General features: G+C 39.3%; 1 long non-coding RNA gene and 1 pseudogene across 1 annotated transcript in view; one reads left to right on the top strand and one right to left on the bottom strand.

Moving 5' to 3' along the window:
- Positions 1-2,935: 2,935 nt before the first annotated feature.
- Positions 2,936-21,174, bottom strand: part of LOC120598102 (uncharacterized) — a 145,232-nt gene continuing 126,993 nt past the window's right edge. The window contains exon 5 of the long non-coding RNA XR_005651503.1: positions 2,936-2,969. This is a non-coding gene — a long non-coding RNA (uncharacterized LOC120598102). The remainder of the gene's footprint in view (positions 2,970-21,174) is intronic.
- Positions 8,196-8,314, top strand: LOC120598245 (uncharacterized; annotated as a pseudogene).

Raw genomic sequence — 21,174 nt, 5'->3', positions numbered from 1 at the left:
CTTCTCATCATTGTACACATGGTCAAAAATGAAAGAGTTAGGGAGGTGGCTCCATAGTATAGTGGTTAGCAAGTCTGCTTTACAAGCAGAAGGTCCTAGGTTCGAGCTCCAGACACCAGGTGCACGCCCGAGCGTGTGGGAGGAGACGCCTCTCCTTCAGAGATCCAATTCTTAAGGGGAAAATGGCAACATCCATAGGTCAAGGGTGGAAGCGGGGGGAGGAGGAATTAAAGAGGGGGAAAAAAAATGAAAGAGTCAAATCTGACCCCAAATGAACTTTCCGTTCAAGTACCCAACCTGTTGTACTAGGGTCTCTGTGTCTCTTTATTCATATTAGAGAGACAGAATCTGATCATTGAGCAGCTAGTTGATTGGCCCCTAAACTACAGGACCCAACTCTGGTCTTTTCAGTGGCTGGAGGTGAAGTATCATTTTGTTCTATCAGTCAGGTAATTCCGCATTTTAGTAGACTTAATACAGTGTTCAGTTACCAGAGAAAAGAGAGCTACATCTAAGAGAAAACAGAGCTAATTTAAAACACTAGAATAAAAGAATGGCTCTGAAATTTCAAGGATTCCTTTTTTTTTCAGAATGATGTTTTGGAACATATATTTTGATATATGACCTAGCTATGGGAAACATATTTTAAAAATAGATATTGTTCAGAATAATCTAGGAAAATAATATATTTTCAGTATCAGGAAAATATAGAAGATTCTGTTTTCCTGGGAGAAAAAAAAAATAATGATTTAAAAAGTTTCTAGGGGATTCTTATTGGCTGTGAAGAAGTTCAGTACTTTTTTTTCTTTCCTGGTTTAATATAGAACCACAAGAATTAATTGATGTAAATCACTCCCATAGTTCTTTCAGGCCATCTTTTAGGTTTTGTCACCACCTCCCACCTTCAGTGCTGCTCTTGACTTAAGGGCATAGTATTTCAAAGACGACAAAGTACCTAGGGAATTTGTAGTTATTCACATGAAATATTTCCTGAAAAGTTGCATATCATCTTGTGTTTTATCAGATTTATATGATGCCATGTTTATCAATTTAGACAACTTCTTTAGAAATGCCATCAGTTAGTACATGTTATTGAGCCATTAATATATACATATTTATATATATAAATCTTAAAATATGATGATAACTCCGTAATTATTTAACTTAAATTAAACAGAAAAACCGTAAAATTCCAGTGCATACTCTTAGCCTTTCTGTTATTTTTCAAGTAATGCTTACAATATCTCTATTATAATATTAAAGCTCTAGATTTTATTCTTCCTTTTTTTTCCTTCCACTTGGAGAACAAAACATAAAAGAGATAAAAATAATTCTAAAAAGTAATTAGCAAAACAGATATCTTACTGTGTGGTTTATATCCATATTAATAAGAATAGGTAAGAGTATTTAATTCTGTAGCTAAAAGTGGTGACTAGGAAGTTAAGGTAGGAAATTTTTTTTGTTAATGTAAGGCTGAGGAGGAAGCAATGAATTATTTCAAGGAGGTGGCTGAGGTTTTAAGAAAGGAAGGAGAAAATCACTTTGGCCATAGAATCTAGTATGAATTTCCAGAAAATATTTTTAAGATTGCCAAGATAGGACAGGGAGGGACTAAAGATTTGACCGATGAAAGAGGAAAAAGGTCGAATTTTAAATATACTATAAAAATAATCATGAAATTTGATTCAAATGATGTGGTAATTAATAGACGCAGAGTCAAAGAAGAACTTAGATTCCAAATGGAGAAATAGATGCTAAGATATCAATGTCTACTGAAATGGATAATTTCTACAAATATTTGTTGAACATCTATAAGGAGCAAGCATTATTGCAGACATTGTGAGGGACACAAAAGAGAATCTATTGAGGAGACTTTTATCAATATGCCAGTAGTCTAAAAAGAGGTACAAGGAATTTATAGATTTGGAATAAATGAATGAAGGTGGAAGACTATAATAGAAACACAAAGTGGTATGAAAGTTCAGAAACAAAACTTCAAAATAAAAATTCAAAGAATTTTTTATGAATGAGATAGCATTAGACTTGAGTCTTGAAGATGGAGTGGGTTTGAACATATAAAAGTAGAACTGATGTGGGAGAATATTTAAGAAAACCCACAGAGAGACACAGAGGCATACAGAAACACACACATAAATACACACACACAAATACACACACACAGAATTGTATATATCTGTATATTAAAAAGCCAGTCAGTGTATATTATAGTGAGAAATACACAGCTTAAGAGAAGAAGCTACGTTATTTATCATTTTATAATTTTTATCTAATATATAGTGTGGACTCGAAAACTGTTGAATGTTGCCAGGATGGGAATCAAGGTGAAGGAAGATAAGGTAATTTGACCAATAATTATTAAAGAAAGAAAGGGAAAAAAACGTAATTAAATGCCTTTAATGTGCTAAATTTTTTAAATATATTGCATGGAAAAGCATTTATATTTAAAAAGCAAGCTAACTGTTACAGATTTTTGTTTCTGAGGAATGATTCAAACCATACCAGTGGGAAAAATATCTTCATCCTTCTTATTTCAGTTACACCGATGACAGAAAAAAGACAGAATGGAATGTCTAGTTTCTGCCTATTTTTCTGAGTTACTTAAGTTTACCATCCAGAGTAGATGTATTCCTGTTTAGAAAATCACATAAATAAATTCTTGGGGGAAGAAATAGATTTACTAGGAAGAAAGTTTGAAAAATAGAGAATCAAGAAATGTTGTTTTGAGCTAGTACTTGAATAAATGCTGTTGAACAGATCCATAGGAGGTGACCTCTGAAGAATTTAAGAATAGAGAAGTCCAACATTCAGTTTTAATTACGTACATTATTGGACTATGAGCTTCTTTCTTGACCCAAACTTAAACAGAGACTTCTACATACATAATTGCATTGGATGAGTAGATTTGGTGAAATCTAGGAAGAGATATTGTGTTTCACAGCTGAGTCAGCCTGAAAAAACCAAAAACAAACAAACAAACAAAAACATAGATTAACTTTGGAATAAAGAAGAGATCGAAGCAAGAAAGTGAAAAGAAGCAACAACTCAGAAACTGATGTAAATATGAGGAACTAAATCCCTAGAAATTCACGGAAACTACGTAATGTGATTTAATAAACTCGAGCAATTTTATTTAAATTTTGAAGAAGAAAGTGAACTCTGTTCCATATACTTATTTCATTTAACACTTGTGATTATGTAACAAAGGTAGAGTTACAATTCCCAGATCTCTTGAGTCTCAGCTTAGCATTGTTTCTATTATTTGAATGGAAGAAGGTGGAGCAAAAGAACCTGGAAATGTGAGGAATTTGGGAGACTATGGTGGGTGAGTAAAATGAAGTGTCCCATCTTTAAGTTACCCTGATCCAACACAGAGACATCCAATGCTTTATCAAAGAAGGAGTGGGGGATGCAGTGAGAGTGATTCATCCTATCCTAGTATAGGTAATAAAAAGTGCATTTTTGGGGGAGGCGGGTAGAGAATTTAAAAGCAAGTATAAAATTGACTGAAAGTCAACCTGCTGTTATTTATTATCATGCATCGGTGAATCCAAACCATGTTCATGATAAAATCCTCCTTCTTGATGAGGCTAATCTTTCTACCACTCCCAGCTTTGGTGTGCCACTGACGATACACATTTGGGAAAAACATATAATTCACTTCTCTGTCTCTAAGACTAAACCCAAGTCATGGAATAAAATCTACGTGAAGCTGATGGCTGTGATCTCATTCATTGGAACCAGGAATCATCACATAGTAGCAATCTTCTTGCTAAGTATTTCAGTTTTCTTTTGAGGTGGTCTGCATCTGTTTGCCTATAACCCACTCCATTCTTTTCTACACCTACCCTTCTAGATTCTGTCTACTAACATACTCAAATTTCACTCCTAAACTGAATTAGCCAGTTAGAAATAAAATCACATTAGTCTAAAATATAAGCTCCATATGAATAGAAATAGTGCATTCTTTGCTTTTGTCTTATCTTTGTAAAAGTTTTGTAAAAATTACCAACAGTGAAATGCACAGATCTTTGTGTATAGTGTTATATTTTGAGAGTCTTTCGTCTTTGTCCATTGCTCTTTATTGGGTAATTTGTCCTTTTAACAAAAAGTTTTAGAAATTATTTATATATTCTGAATATATGTACTTTGTGATCCTCCCCCCTTTCAAGTTTACCTCTCCCCAACAAGACCTTCAACCATTAGACCAGTAAGACTTCAGCTTCCTTTTTAAATTCTAACAGTCCCATATTTTCTCCAAATTAAAGAATTTTCTTGGAATAAAGAGCATATAAACATGGATCTCTTACTTTCTTTCAAGGTTCAAATCTTCAGTTTCTGTTCATTTTCAGTTCCTCTCCTTGCTTTTAAATAACTTTGATTTTTTAAAAATCCAGGCTTGGTAATAGTTATCAGCAGAAAGGTTAGTTCAATATATACTCATCTACCATTAACTAAAACTGAACACAGTCTTAATTTTTTCAGTCTTATTCTCAGATGTTTCAAAATTTTTTTCTATAATTTTGGAATTAAATAGAAATTAACAAAAATTTAAAAAGAAGTACAATGCTTTGAAAAACAGAATGCTATGGACAGAATTGTGTCACCTCAAAATTCATAGTTGAAGCCTTAACCTCCAATGTTACTATATTTGGAGATAAGGCCTATAGGAAGTATTTATAATTAAATAAGGTCATAAAGTTGGGGCCTGGATTCAATTGGATTAGTGCCCTTATAAAAAGAGACATTAGCGTGTGTGCTCTCTTCCCCCTTCCCCGCCACTCTCACCACCCCTCTCATCATGGGAAGGCACAGTGAAAAGACAGACAGCTACAAGTAAGGAAGAGAACTCAGAAACTGAATTGTCCAGAATGATGATCTTGGACTTTTCAGCCTCCAAAACTGTGAGAAACAAATTTTCAGTATTTAAGCAGTTCAGTTTATGGTATTTTGTTATGTCACCCTGAGAAAACTTTTTTTCATTAAGTATAGAGACAGAGTAAAGACTAAATTAAACTGTTAAACAAAACCAAACCAACTCATGGTACAACACCACGTCATTTAGAATTTATAATTTACTGTAATTTTTTACTCCTCATATTAGTTATCTCTTGCTATGTAACAGATTACCCCAAAACTTAGGAGCTTAAAACAACAAACATTTATTACTTCACAATTTCTGTGGGTCAGGAACTCAGGCAGACTTAGCTGACAGCCTCTGGCTCTGGGTCTCTCATAAAATCACTGTCGTGTCGGTTGGAATTGCAGTTTCATCTGAAGTTTTAACTGAAGTGAATCCACTTTCAAGCTCAGTCTCATCAAAATTATTGGCTGAATTTCAGTTCCTCTGAGGATGCTGGACTAAGGGCCTCGTTTCTTCTCTCTTATTGTTGGTCAGATCCTTGCAGTTCCTTACCATGCGAGCCTCTCCATATCTGCCTTTCCTCAGTCAGAATGAGGAGAGAGTACAAGAGAGAGTCTTTTTGTGACAACCTTAGAAGTGCCATTCAATTATGTCTGTTATATAATCTTCGTTGAAATGAGTCAATAAAATTCAGTCCAAGTGGAGGAGATTATACAAAAGCATCAATACAGGAGGTAAATTTTATTGGAAGTCATCTTAGAGGATGTCTACAATACTTTCCTTATAGCAAAACAAAGAATCATTAAAAATTAAAAATTTAAAAATAAATGGACCTCCTGTCTTAGTGTAGGCACTGCTATACTCTAAAGGATGGAAATATACATATGACACAGTTTCTGTCTCTCAGTAGCTGGTGGTCTGTTTCAAGCAGTAGGATTGGATAAATGTGATCAGTATTGTAAAGGCTGTAGGAGTTGTGGGAACAGGAACTTTATGTGAGAAATGTTGCCTTCACAAAGGAGATAAATCCACTGCTGTGTATTGAAAGATAGAAGACCTGCCTGATAGAGAAGAGAAAAGGCATCTTCCAGCATGTACCTGTGAGGACCTTGCAGGAGCTACAGGCATTATGAATGATGAAGCCTTGGGTCTGCATTGAGAGAGTGGTGAGGAATGAGGCTGGATGGAGGCGCGACAAGTCATATGTGAAGGGAATATTGGGCCATACTAAGGACTTTGGATTCTCTCCAGAAGCGAAGTAGAAATACTGAAAGATATGACCAGATATACATAGTATATAGAACACTCTGTCCCAAGCTCTATGGTGTGCTCTGCCTTATAAACAAGAAGAGAAATACATCTGACTTCCAATTACACAATCTCTAAGACTCCCCTGTCAGAATGACTAGGTCATAATCTAGGTAGAAAGCTCTTTGGGAGTTCCTTTACTTTAAATCAAATCACATATCTCAATGACAATGTATCTCATCTCAATGACATGTAATTTCTCATAAGCATCGCCTTTTGTAAAGTAACTGGAAAAATATAATTCAAGTTCATTTCCAGAGAAGAATGAAAGAAAATAGTGGTGTTCCTGCATAATGTTAACCACAGTTCCTTTATTTAGCTTGCTAAATTCAATGAATCTCTAAACACTTAAATTACTTCCCTCATCCCTTTCTTCCTTCATGGTAAGAGCTCTACGCCATTTACTTGTTAAAGCCTCTTTTAAAACTCACTTCTTATTTTTGCTTAAAGATCCTTAGGCTTTCTAAATAGAAGTGAAAAGAAGCAGTGAAGCATACAGTCAGTGATACTTAAAACTGATGACTCAACCCTAAAGAATGCCTGGGAGGTGTTGAAGGGCTCAGCCATGTACCAAAGCCCACAGTCTTGTGATAATCCAAACTGCCCAGATTCTACTGAAGTTCATAATTTCTGCTTGTCCAACCTTCTTTTCAGTATCATACTGCCAGAATCTTCAGAACTTAAGGGATTTACCAATGTTTACTAAACTTATACCATTATCAAAAGGCAATGACACAGTTCTTACAGTATTGTGTGACCTCTGGTCATATAGTACTCTGAGCAATGAAGATTTAAACAAGTTGCATGTGTGGGGTCCCCATGAACACTGAGACTTGCTCCAATATTCTTCAGAAAAACCCAGAACTACTGAGTCAAACAACAAAAAGTGAGATCTAGGCCACTCGTATAGAGATTATGTGTCTCCTATCAAAAAATTTTTTTTCTTCATGAAATTTTAACTTCAGAAACAAGCAGAAAAGGAGTGATTATCATCAAAAACTTCTTTTGTTCTAGATTGCTATATTTTATAAATTTATCTACAGAAAGATACTCTTTTCTTCTTAAGTTGGATTAATTTATAAGCAGTCCAGCAGGAAGTTCAGATATCAGAAGCAAAAACATTTATTTTATTACACACATCTTCTTATCTGGGATCATGTAGGGTCTTAAAATTATCATTTAATTATGACTGAGGAAAAGCAAGATTTGGGGAAGATTGTAGGATCTGGCATGGTCCTTCAGAGAAGGTGATTGCCAGGGAAACTTAGCAAGTATGTGTTAGGTAAATTTGAACGCTGACAGATATAGAAACTGAGTGACACGGAACAAAATGGCAGAACACAAAATCAGAGAAGACACTCCCCAGTTCACTGTGGCCTTATATTATCAGTTTTAGAAATATTTTTAAGATGAAATGCTAGCATTTATCATCAAATATAGGTTAATATAGGAACTATGAGAGTTCTGAAGCTATAAACCCAGAAGTAATTATAAAAATAGAGATGATTTAGAGCACTTATCAAATATCAATATAATATTTGGCTATTTTGGAAAGCTGTTAACACCCAAAATTCATGTAGCCATGTTGTAGAAGAGAAATGGAAGTATATATGGGAAAAGAAACAGCCAAGTAAAGCCAGTTCTCACCATAGGGTATGCTTAGTGTAATATATTATTGTTGGACATTTTACTATCAAGACTTTTTATTCACATGGAAATTAACGAGTTTTAGTTTTTATTTTTACCTTATGAGTACATGATTACTACCTTAAAAATAGGCACAGAATGCATATGACTGGCTAGAATGTAATGTTAAATTCATTTTAAACCAAACTTTAGATTACAGTATTTTTTGCTCCCAAACAAAATAAAGAAGTAGAAACAAGGACCAATTAGATTGTCTTTTCTCTTATTTATTCATTTCAATATATCTCAAGAATTAACTATATTCAAGGTACTATACTAGCTTTGTGTCCACAGAGAAAGAAAAAAGCAAAGCTGTCTCATCTACAGCCATGCCACCCTGAACATGCCCAATCTCATCTGATCTCGGAAACTAAGCAGGGTCGGACCTGATTAATACTTGGATGGGAGATCACCTAGGAAGACCAGATGCTGTAGGTGTTAAAATAAAAAAAAAAATTAAAAATAAAAAATAAAGCTGTCTCTACACAGGTATGTAGTAAAGGTGTGGTAAAGGGCGAAGCAAATCTCAAGAAGAGTTTCCTCTCATAGCATGATTGGGTAACTCTGAATGCCACCACTAGAGAAAGTAGTAATAAACTTATTCTCTCAAGTCATTGGTCTTGGGACTTTGGATGTTCCGTTTTCACATTCCTCTTGTCCACTCTGCCTACAAGATTTCTTTAGCCCCACACATGCTCAGTCATTCAGTTAGAGTTATTACCAACAGTGTTGAAAATACTCCTCTTTACATGTGCCCTAGCACTTCATTTAAACTTCTTACTTTATGTATTAATTTGCATTTTAATAATGGCCTCCAGTTTCACTTTCTTGTTTACCACTTTATTTTTCTGCCTTATTCCTGGCCTAAATAAGAACTACTTAGCTCTTTAAAGATAGAAGAGCTAAAATTTATGAACTTTATATCTTCAAATACGAATATACTTTAGATAATCTAAGAGGATCTCTATACTTCCTTACTATTCCTCTCCAGGGAATCTCATTTATATCCAGTCTATCCCATATTTCATGGATGACCCACTTTACCAGCAGCTCTGTATCCACTTCCTTTCATTGTTCTTCATATCTTTCCATGAAAGCTGACTCGCTTCAGCCTCAACTAATAACTAATAAAGCTTCTGCTTTCTTCTATGTCACTATCTTTCTCACTGGCCAGCACCTATTTCTTCATATTTCCTCTAAATGTTGTAGCCGCCAGCCCCCAATAGACACACGGACCACCAGAAATCAGTGAGTTACAGGAAACACACTCTTTATTCAGCCAGCTGGGTCTGCCAGGGGTACACAGACCCCAAATTAAGCAGCCCTGAAATGTAGAGGTACAGAGTTTTTAAGCCTTAAACCCCATTCTTCATTCTTTTTGAACACACAAGTCTATTTTTCTTCTTTTTACTAACTGTCAACCCACAGGTACGTTGTGCAAATGGGGCGGGTACAGAAGCAGAAAACTTATTGTTAGAAAGTTGTGTTCTCATGGGCGATAGCCTATGTTCTCATGGGCGATAGCCAAGCAGTAATTTTCCAGCCAGCACATTTCCCACTGGCCTTAGCAGAAGATCAAATCCTTGATTCTTCATGTGGAATTTGCTCATAGTCTCTATTTTGTAATACTAAATGTTTAATAGAATTAAACTTCTTTATGCAAACAATTGAGGAAACATGGGCTAAAAGTTAACAAGAGGAGGAAGAGGATTAAAAGTCCAGCTACAGCAGATGGAAGGGTTGTTAGCCATGGTGACCAATTGAACACCCTATGAAACCAGTTATTTGATTATAGTCTTTGTTTTTCCCTAGCGTCTAAGTTTCTCTGTACTAGTCGTAAGCTTTCTCTAATTATTCCAGAGTTATTAGGATAGAAGCAATAGGTTTCACCTAGAGCCATACATAATCCATGTTGTTCTAAGAATAATAAGTCTAAACCTCTTCTATTTTGGAGGACTACTTCTGCTAGTGAATCGACTTGAAGTTCTAACCTGCTGATGGTGTCTTTTAAGGTCTTGATATCCTTATCTATCTGTATTCCAATTTCACATAATTCATTTTCTCCCTTGATGAGAGCAGTAGTACCTACAGCTGCAGAGCCTGCTATTCTGAGTCCTACAAGAAGGAGTATTAAGACTGGTACGGCCCGTTTCTGTAGCCTGTCCTGGTGGAAGAAGTGGAGTCTGCCTTCTGGTCCATTGTAAAGGGACACTTGGGGGAGCACAAAGACCAGGATACAAATATTAGTCTCACCTGAGTTGAAAAGATCAGATGCAGCACAGTGAGTGAGCCTGCTATCACATGCTATCCAAGTATTATTTGGAGCCTTATAGTATTTACCCCCTGAGGTAGGTACTTCGATAATATGATTACAGTTATCGAAGTAAGGTGACTGTGCCAACAGCTTGGAATAGTTCTTTGAAATTAGGCAGGTTCCTTTTTCTTGTATGTCTCCTAAGGTGAGTCGAGGAGTTTCTCATTCACAGCCTCGTGCGCTGCTGAGCTCAGTTAAGTTTAGAGGAGTTCCTACCACAACATAATAAGGGGGTTTTGGGTTTAGGCACAACCAGCAATCTTGTCCTATGTCTGGGGTGGTCTTATGTAAGATCTTGTGTATTGTCGTTAACAGAGTTATTAATGCTCTTTCTGGTTCTGGTTGTGGCTGATTGAATGCCTGGGGTTTAATACCTGGTAGGGCTAGAGCTGGAGTTGGAGTTACTCCGGAAACAGAAGTTTTCTGAGGTGTAAGACTTTGGGGTAGTCTAGGAACTAGAAGTGGTTTGTTGGGTCCTATAGAGTTAGCTTTCCTGGGAGGGTCCTTAACCTGTATAGTAAAATATAATCCTGAATCATACCTAGTTTTATATAATCTGATACACCATATCTGTCCTGTGAGCCAATAGTGTTGTCCCCCAGGGCTACCAGTTTTGATGGTGATTATGATAGGATTGCAAGACCCAAGAGAGCATGTGGAAGGGCGTGGTCCTCTTATTAATCTAATATTATCATCATTCTGTTTTTTATAATTATCTATAGTGGAGATAGTCTTACAACCCCAGTTAGCACAAGAAAATTGGTCTTGGCCCTCACATCCAAGTCCCATATTATCCATGAGGCCAGATACCCCTGGGTAATGTCCTTGAGGACAAATATAGATTCCTATCCTTAAGAGGCTTTTCTCAGCCGATAATATGCCACAGACAGGTCCCCCCTTGTAGCCTAAGTATGCTCCTCCACCTAGGAAAGATCCCGATCCAAGGTGGTGTCCGACCGTTGCAATGGCGAGGTGATCTATGGCAAGCCGGCTCAAATCTACTCGGATCTCTGGAGTACCATGGCTGGTGATGTTCTGGGAAATAATTTCACCAGTCACGGTTACTCCCATACTCTAGGCCGGTGTATGTTTCTGTATGCCTGGGCTAAAGAGGAAAAAAGGAAGAAACAGAAGTTTAGATTTATGTACCCTTGAGTCTTAGTCTTAAGGGCCGGTCTTTCTGAGCTGTCCACTCTCGTGCTGCATTCATGTGGAAGTGATGAATCCATGATGGGATGCCGTCTACTTTAACTGCAGGGGGTGTCGTCAGGTAGACAGTGAAGGATCCTTTCCATTTGGGTTCTAGTCCTTTGGAAGTGAACTTCCGGATCCACACAGAGTCCCCAGGCTGAAACTGATGGGGAATTCCGTCCCCCGGGGCTGAGTGGGCAGCACAAACCTGGGACCAAATCTCCTTCTGTACACTTTGAAGTGCTGGTAAAGACTTAAGTAAGACAAGGTTACATAGTTCTGCCTTTTTCTCATCTTATATTCTAGGTACTAAAGGTGAGGGTTTTCCAAAGAAAATTTCAAATGGGGTGAATGCATTAATATATGGCGTACACCTGGCTGGGAGAAGAGCAAAAAGGAGAAGTTCTACCCGGGTCCCACCAGTTTCTAATCCTAACTTGACTAATGTCTCTTTCAGGGTCCGATTCATTCGCTCTACTTGGCCCAAACTTTGGGGCCGGGAGGCGCAGTGGAGTTTCCATTGCAAATTTAGGTAGCTAGCCAATTGTTGTGATACCTTTGCTACAAAAGCTGGCCCGCTATCCGACTCTAAAGTTCCGGGGAGACCAAATCGAGGGAGGATTTCTTGTAGTAGTTTCTTAGTAACTACTTAGGCAGTCTCTTTCCTGGTGGAGAAGGCCTCTACCCATCCTGAAAAGGTGTCTAGAAAAATAAGTAAATATTTGTAACCCCCCATAGTCGGGGTTACCTCAGTGAAATCGACTCCCCAGTGGTCCCCGGATAAGTTCCTCTTTCCCTATGCCTAGGTTCTTCTATCTTCCTCTTCTTTTGATTAACTTGGGCACAAGCCGGGCATCGTGAGGCAATCTCTTCTGCAGTTCTTCTCCCTTCTAACAAGTGAAAGTAAGGGTCTAAAGCTTGGAGCATCTTAGTTCGCCCTAGGTGTGTGATCTGGTGTAGTTAGTAGAGGAGAGTCCTTCTAAGGGCCTGTGAGAGCCGAATTTTTCCATCTGAGGTCATCCACCACCCTTGTTTGTTCCTAGTGGCTCCCTTATCTTGAAAATATATGTTCTCTTCCGCCATATAGGTGGGAGACAGAGGCAGTTCTGGGTAAGGGACAACAGTCAGTAGATGTGGTGGGGGCCCCAATAGCCAGAGCCTTAGGCATCCATATGGCTTCAAGTAAGGCTAAGATCTCCTCCTTGTTCTTGATGTCCTTCCCAGCTAAAGTCAGAAGGCTTCTTTCCTTGTAGATGGCTCCATGTACATGTGCAGTAGCAAAGGCGTATCGGCTGTCAGTGTATATTGTGACTGCCTTATCCTTTCCCCATCTTAGTGCCTCAGTGAGGGTAATGAGTTCGGCCTTTTGAGCAGAAGTCACTTGGGAAAGAGCCTGTGACCAGATGGTGCCAGTTAGAGTTACGACCGCTGCCCCAACGTACCTTCTTCCTTCCTGCATGAAGCTGCTCCTGTCTGTGAGCAGAACTTCATAAGCCTCAGGCAGAGGGGAGTCTTTGAGGTCTGGCTGCGAGGAACACACAGCATCAGTGAAATCTATGCAGTCATGAACAGTGGTCTCGGGATCTGGGTCTGGCAACAGATTGGCTGGGTTGATGACAATAGTTGTAGAGAAGTTAATCCTTGGCTAGTCGAGGAAGAGAGACTGGTATTGAGTGATTCTGGAGTTAGTCATCCATCATTCTGGGCTACTTGGAGAAGGGCCTCTGCCACGTGAGGGGCAGTAATGTCTAGATTCTGCACAAGGGTGAGTTTGTCAGCTTCTTTGACTAGGAGAGCCATCACTGCTATGGCTCGTAGGCAGGGTGGCCATCCGGAGGCCACCAAGTCTAGTCTCTTTGATAGATAGGCCACTGGACAGAGCCATGGGTCTAACATTTGGGTTAGGACTCTTTTGGCGATTCCCTTGGTCTCACTCACAAAAAGATGAAATCCCTTGGTGATGTCTGGAAGAGCAAGGACTGGGGCTGTTCACTCAAAGGCAAAGATAGGTTTGAGAAGGTCAAAGGCCTTCTGTTCTGTCTCTGTCTGAATGAGGAGCTGATTTCCTCTTGTAGCTGAGTGCAGGGGCTTTGCAATCTCTGAGAACCCAGGAATCCAAAGTCTGCAATAGTCCGCCGTCCCAAGGAATTCTCTTACCTGTCTCTTGGTGGTGGGTACCAGAATCCAAAGAATGGCTTCAATCCTCTGCCGGGAGAGAGTCTGTTTTCCTCCTTCAAGGGTATACCCAAGGTAGGCCACCGACTGGGTGCACAGCTGGGCTTTCTTAGTGGAGACTCGGTACTCGTATGCCTCTAGGGTGCCGAATAAATCCCTAGTTGCTGCGAGACATCTCCTCGGTTTCAGTTACCAATAGTAAATCATCAACATACTGGAGTAACATACAATCAAGATTACGTTGACGGAAGGGAAGGAGATCTGCACTTAGGGCTCCATCAAATAGGGTAGGAGAATTTTTGAATCCTTGCGGTAAACATGTCTAGGCTAGTTGGCCCAAGAATCCCTCCTCTGGGTCTGTCCACTCAAAGGCAAAGATAGGCTGGCTGCTGGGTGCTAGGGGAATGCTGAAGGAAGCATCTTTTAAATCTAATGCAGTATAAACAGTTCTCTCGGGAGGTAGCAAGCTTAAGAGAGTGTATGGGTTGGGTACAGTCGGGTGAATGATTTCAACCTTCTTGTTCACTTCTCTTAAATCTTGTACTGGCCAGTAATCCTGAGTACCAGGCTTCTGGACTGGGAGCAAGGGAGTGTTCCATGGCGATTGGCATGGCACGAGAATCCCCACTTCCCGCAGCCACTGAATATGCTTCCTTATACCGATTTTGGCATCTTGGGCAATCGGGTTTTGCTTAACCCGGACAGGGGTCGCGGTAGCAGTTAAGCTCACCACTACTGGGACTTGGTGCCTAGCCAAATCTGGGGCATTGCTTTCAGCTCATACCCCTGTATATTCTATCAGGAGTCTGTCTAGTAAGGGCCGATGGATGGGTCTGCATTTTCTTCCTTCTCGTAGAGGAGGTACACTTCAGATAGAGGACAGGTAACTAAGATTGTTGACGGGGCAGACATAGACATCTGAGGTGTACTATCTCCGAATGTGATAGTAGCCCTTAGCTTTTAGAGTAGGTCTCTACCAAGAAGTGGGGCCAGACATTCTGAAATTATGATGAAAGAATTGGTCACTATCCCTCTCCTCAGATCTACAGTCCTTTCAGTGGTCCATGGATATTCTCGTGTTTTGCCTGTGGCCCCTTGGATGGTGATCTTTCGTTTGGAGATTGGTCCCCCTGGGTTAAGTATCACTAAGTGGGTAGCCCCTGTGTCCACCGGGAAGTTAACAGTTTTGCCTCTAATTTTTAAGCTACCCTGGGCTCCTGGGGGCTTAGTGTGTAGGAGCCCCAGCCCTGTCAGTCCTCTTCCTCAGTGACAAGGATTTTAGTCTTTCGCGTTTTTCTCAGAACATTCATTCGTCCAATGGCCTTCTTTCTTGCAGTAGGCACATTGATTTTTCCCTATGAATGTGTGACCCTGACGTGGGCCTTTTTCTGACCTCCCTTGTCATGCCCTACTCTTCCCTGGTCTCTCCTCCATTATCAGCTACCATTATTTTAGCTATACATTTGGGGCCATCCGGTGCCTCCCTGTTGTTGAACGCCTTCTGGGCTATCTCGACAAGTTGGGACAAGTTCATCCCTGCAAAACCTTCTAATTTTTGCAATTTACACCAGATATCAGGAAAACCTGAGTAGCAAAGCCTACATTAATTGCATGCTGGTTCTCAGGGGCCTCAGGATCAATGGGGGTGTATACACAGTACGCCTCCTGTAGTCATTCAAGAAACACTCCGAGGGATTCCTGACGTCCCTGTATAACTTCAGTTACCTTAGTAAGGTTAGTTGGCTGACGAGCAGCCATCCTAATTCCCCCAATTACAATCTGGTGATACTGATCTAATGCCGTTCTCCCTGCCTGAGAATTGTGTCCCCAGTCTGGGTGGGTGGAGGGAAATTCCTCCTCAATCTGTTCCCGTGCTTCCTCAACTTCCTTCCCTTCCACAGCTATCTTTTGTGCTTCTGCCTGAATGCGTCCAGGTTCTTTCGCAGTGAAGAGGGTAACTAAAAGCTGTTGACAATCGTCCCAAGTGGGGTGGTGAGTTTGAAAGACACTTTCTAAGAGTCCCATTAATGCCTGGGGTTTCTCAGAGAAAGGCGGATTCTGTGCCTTCCAGTTGTACAGGTCGCTGGTCAAGAAAGGCACATAAACCATAAAGGCCTGTCTGTGTGATTCACCTGGGGTGGTGCTTCTTGCAAGGGGAGAATGGCCGGGGTGGTGGTATTGGCTGGTGCCCCACCCGGAGCGGGAGCAAGAGGCCCATAGTGGTTACCTGCCCACGTCTGAGGACATGAGGCGGTGCTATTTGGCCTCTGTTGTCCTGGATTATAGGGTGGGGGAAGGTCATTGTCCTCCGGTGGAGATTGGAGGACTGAGGGACTGGGCTGTCTTGGAGATTCAGTTGCTGTATGTTTCAGGGTACCTACAACTAAGACTCGTGCCCCTAGAGAAAGGGCACACCAGAGGAGCCAAGGAAGGGGCTTCTGAACAAGGTTTGACCATTGATCGATATAAGGAAACTGATCGGGATGTCCTGGGTCTTCCGTGACAATCCTCCAAACATTCCTCACTAAACCCCTGCCAAAAGAACCCTCTGGAGGCCAATTTATACCAAAGGACGGCCACTCAACTGCACACAATGTCCTTAGTCTGCCTGGAGAAAACTTTATGCCATAGTCAGCTCCCTCTACAAACTCTTCTTTGAAATGTCACAGGAGACACTCCAAGGATGTCTTCTGTGAACTCTGGCCTCCCCCCATCACTTGCGCGGGAAACACAAAATGGACACTCAGACAAGAATAATTACTGAGGCGTAGGTGAATCCAGAGAAGTCTGCCACCTACAACCTAGACAAGACCAAAGACAATAGACAGAACCCGAAGACAGGGCACAGGAGGCAGTGTCCCACGCCCTAGCCACGGACCGGAAGATATGACTGCGTCCAGCCTCTCCACTGACCCCCAATGACCGGTTAACAGAAGCAGAAAGGTAACTTTTATCCAGATGTCGAGGACTCGGAGATTCCGTCGGGATCAGGAACAAAGAGTGTGTCTTAAAGGTTGCGTTCTTGATGATTGCATTGACCCCGTCACAGCATTCAAGGGCCCTGGAACGTCTCAGGTTGGCCACCCCTTTGAGTCCATAAGAGGGACAGCAACCGCTTCGGAGGCGAGTCCAGTCTTAGATCTCAGGGCCCCTGCCTGAGATCTCACTGGAGCCTCCAAATGTTGTAGCCGCCAACTCCCGATAGACACATGGACCACCAGAAGTCAGTGAGTTATAGGAAACATACTCTTTATTCAGCCAGCTGGGTCTGCCAGGGGTACGCAGACCCCAAATTAAGCAGCCCCAAAATGTAGAGGTACAGGGTTTTTAAGCCTTAAATCCCATTCTTCATTCTGTTTGAACATACAAGTCTATTTTTCTTCTTTTTATTAACTGTCAACCCACAGGTCAGTTGTGCAAGTGGGAGGTACAGAAGCAGTAAGCTTATTGTTAGAGTTATGTTCCCATGGGCGATAGCCTATGTTCCCATAGGTGATAGCCTATGTTTCCATGGGCGATAGCCAAGCAGTAATTTTCCAGCCAACACATAAAGTAGTCAGCAACATCTTTATTTCTCTACATCTCCCTTCTTCCCATTTGGATCTTTTAACCTTTAGGTTGACTCATTCCTTTCTTTCTCTTCTGTTCCTAAAATATCAAGTACCTTTTTTATGATTTCTAATTCCTCTAGTTTTTTCTCTACAAAACAGGAGCATATATTCATTTTTATTAGATTTGATCTGTGTGTGGGTCCCAGGTCTGGCTATGATCCAGGCTTGTGGCTAGGAATAGGACCCCAGATTTAGAATGTTAAATTAGTGTAGTAGGGTGCCTACACCTAAAATGTGTAAACATACCTCAGCTTATTGTATCACGCATATGTGGCTGAATGCACTATTGTACTCTGCTATGTGTGGAGCCGTGCGGTCCCCTGGAGAGCAGAAGGGGAGCAAAGAAAGGCAGGCAGAAGAAAATCAGAAGCAAAAGCCCACTCCCTGCAATAGACTGCACTTTTCCCAATAGAACTGTGCTCCACACAATAAAGTTGGTGCCTGCTGTTTCATTCTCATGTCTGCCTCTTGTGCATTCTTCCAACTGGGTGTCTCACCATCGAACCTTCCCTTCTCCATCAGCTCAGTGCTGACAACCTGGCTCTGGGTTTATTTCAAATCACTTAATGTTCTCCTTTTCCATCCCTCCTTCCCTCCACCCTCCCTTCTTTTCTTCTTTTCTTCCTTGCTTTCCTACTTTCTTCCAGCTTTTGTGTCTCTATAGATATGAATCTTTATTATTTAATTCAGACAAACAAGAAAACATCTATTTTTCTCCCACATTTTCCCAAGTTCCTCTATCTCATAATCCCATATAAAACCTTTTTTAGGTTTTATAAGAAATTCAATCACGTTCAGAATAAAGTTTCTTGAGAATTGGAAGGTATTAAGCGGGAGAGGACATATTGTACAACCTATAGAATTCTTCCATCTCCTAAATTTTCTTCCCTATCTCACTCAATTCCTCTCTTCTTTAAGCCCTCATCCAGGAATTCTTCATTCACTCCTGATCCCACCTGGTTACAGTGATGTCTGCCTTCATCTTAAGCTAGGAGTCGGGGCTTGGATGTTTAATCATTAACCAAAAGGACTTATTCTTATGAACTAGATTTGGTGGGGAAAAATATACACTCATGAAAAACACCTCAAACAGTGGAGATACAAATATGAAAAGTTGATTTTTTAGGTCGCAAGCCCCCAGACTCTCTCGCTTAGGTAAACATTGAACTGGGTATCTTTCTAAGAATATTTCATGAATATATAAATATAAATGTGTACATGTCCTGTTTGTAAAACACAAATTGCAGTATACCATGTTAACTATTCAGCTCAGCAGCGTAGGTTTTTTTGCTGTTGTTGTCATAAACTCACCATAATATCTCTCTTGTATTTCTCATTTCTTTTTTTGTATTTCTTTTTTTGTAGACATAAAAAGAGTTCTATGGAAAGTAACCTCACAGAATGATCTGACCATAAATTCCTAGCTAGGCAGGTCATGGTGGGTAATCACACTCTGAGCATACTTCTTTAATAAAATGTTTATCTTTGCCTTAAGCAAGCTCTGTCCATCATTTCTGTGCATCTAGGTTAACACATCTTTGAAATGCCTCTTTTCAGAACATAACTACCTGCAAGAGCGCACATAATCTTATTAACCATCCTGTAATTCCATCCCTGCCTTGCTTTCTTCCATGTTTATATATCTTCCTTATGGTCCCTCCTTAATTCCAAATGCATAAAGGAAGCTGCAAATTACCATTCTAGGAACTGTTTTTCTCAGTCAGTTGAGATCTTGCTTTCAGGTGTATCCTCTGTTTGGCTCAAATAAATTTTTACAAATTCTTTACAGGTTTGAATGTTCTTGAGGTGACATTGCTTTATTTGAGCTGAGTAATTTGCAGTAGCAACCATTTTGAAGGAGTTTATCAAGTTTCAGTGTTATATTTGTTGGGCACCAGGGAATGACATAGTACTATACCTTAACTTACAGTATAAAACTATACCATGGTTATTATGTTTTAATTCATCACTCTAAGGCAGTCTTTCTTAACCTTTAACCCTGGAAAAACACTCAAAATGATGTTCAGGTCTCAGCTAAGTCCTATATAAATCAATTATTTATCTCATAGTACATTTGCATGATCGGTAAGTTGTAGATCTAATAATCCAATCACACATGCCGGTGCTCTATTGAATAAAAACAGCATTTTTAATGTGGCTATACTAATTAAAACCCACTTATTAACCTTTTCCTTTTGTATGGTTTTCCCTCTCCACGAAGATGATAAATGGTAATGCGAATCGATATTGCAGGTAAAAGAAACTTCAATTTTTTTCTCCTTAATGAAAGTTCTACTTGATTTTTTTAAAAAAAATCCTTATCCACATTAACCTAAAAGATTTATTGCATATTTCTTCAAGGTGGGTTGCTAATGAGATAATGTATAGGGTAAAGAAAAAACAAAGAATGGGTTTTTTGTTGTTGTTTAAAACTGCAAGAAACTTTAACCAAACTTTTTTGAAATAACAAAAAGAAAAATAAAAGTAGTTATTTATCTTACTTTCTATGAAATTAATCGTTTTCCTCCCACTTTATAAGGTTAAAACAGTCATAAAGTACACATAACCAATTTCTGTAAAACAACAGGCTCAAGCCCAAACATATCTATGTCTTCTAAATTTAGGCTTGGTAGAGTTAATTTAAAAACAGACTGCAAGCTGACCTAATTAATGCTATTTGCAATATAAATATCTATTAACAATATGGCATAATAAAATTAAAGCCACAAAGCAAAGCACTATGAATAAAAATACAACATATGACACAAATTTTATACATTTTGAAATACATTTTCTAATAAGTAACATGATAAGACTAAGATACAGGCTTAGAAATATCAAAACAATACATGAGTCAATTACTTGATCGTATGTATCAACGTATCATAAAAGTGTAATATTTAAAAATAAATTTAAAAATAAAATTTTACCTCTTTAATGTAAACCCTGTTTTTTTCCTTTGATTTGTTTTGTGTTTTTGTTGAACAAATACTCAATTTATGATAGAAACTAATATAAGAACACACAGATTACATTTTCAGCTAAAATGGGACAATTTCTACTAGTGATTTTCATGCTTGATCAATTGAAAAGACAGCAAATGTTCATTGTTTTCTTATAATGGTAGGCTGTTTTGTTTCTTTTTTTTTCCAGAAATCCAGAACTTGTTTAGAAGAGATAAATCAATTTTCTCTTCAGTATATGATTAGACTTAGCTCACATAGTTCGTTCTTGTCTCTCAAATTCATGTTCTCAGGCTGAGAAGAATATTCAGAGAAAGTTTCCTTCATCCAGTCATAAGTAAAGACCATTCAGTAGGGTTCTGCCACACTTTCAAGAGTTTTTAATAGGATTTGGGGCTTGTTAATCTCTTTCCTTACTCTTAGGCACAAGCAACAAAGGAAACACTTCACAATTTCTGCAACATGATATATCCCCTAACTGTGTCACTTGAAGACAAAAATTTTTCTCCAGGACCTTGCAGAGACATATATGAATGGTCCATGTGATGAAAAGTGTCTGCCACGTTCTCCAGACCAGTGTCTCACTGACACTTTTCATCTTCAAAGTGTTTCAGCAAAGCCCAGCTGACTAATTTCTGGACAATGCTCCTGCAATTCTCCTTTCAGTTTAAACATCCTGAGAAGTACTTACCCAGTTTTCAAAAATATTTTTAAGTGAAAAGTTTTTGTTTACTAAAACTGACCATTTTTTAAAATTGTATTTTATTAGTTTCAAGTATACAGTACATTGGTTAGACATTTATATAGTTTATAAAATGACCTACCCCGCCCCCACCAATTAATTACTCTTTCTCTCTTCTGGCTTTCCACCTAGCCAATACATTAATGCTAACTGCATTCCTTATGCCATGCTCCCCATCCCCGTGATCATTTATCGACTACTAATTTGTATTTCTTTAACCCTTCGCCCCATTCAACCATCATCCAGACTCTTGTCATTCCATCTCCAAGAATACTTACTACTAAGCACCTTTCTGGTATGAA

Source organism: Pteropus medius, unplaced genomic scaffold (assembly GCF_902729225.1).
Source record: "Pteropus medius unplaced genomic scaffold, Ma_sr-lr_union100, whole genome shotgun sequence".
NCBI classification, from domain to species: Eukaryota; Metazoa; Chordata; class Mammalia; order Chiroptera; family Pteropodidae; genus Pteropus; species Pteropus medius.
Note: the sequence above shows the minus strand (reverse complement) of the source record. Positions and strands in the feature narration are given on the sequence as shown.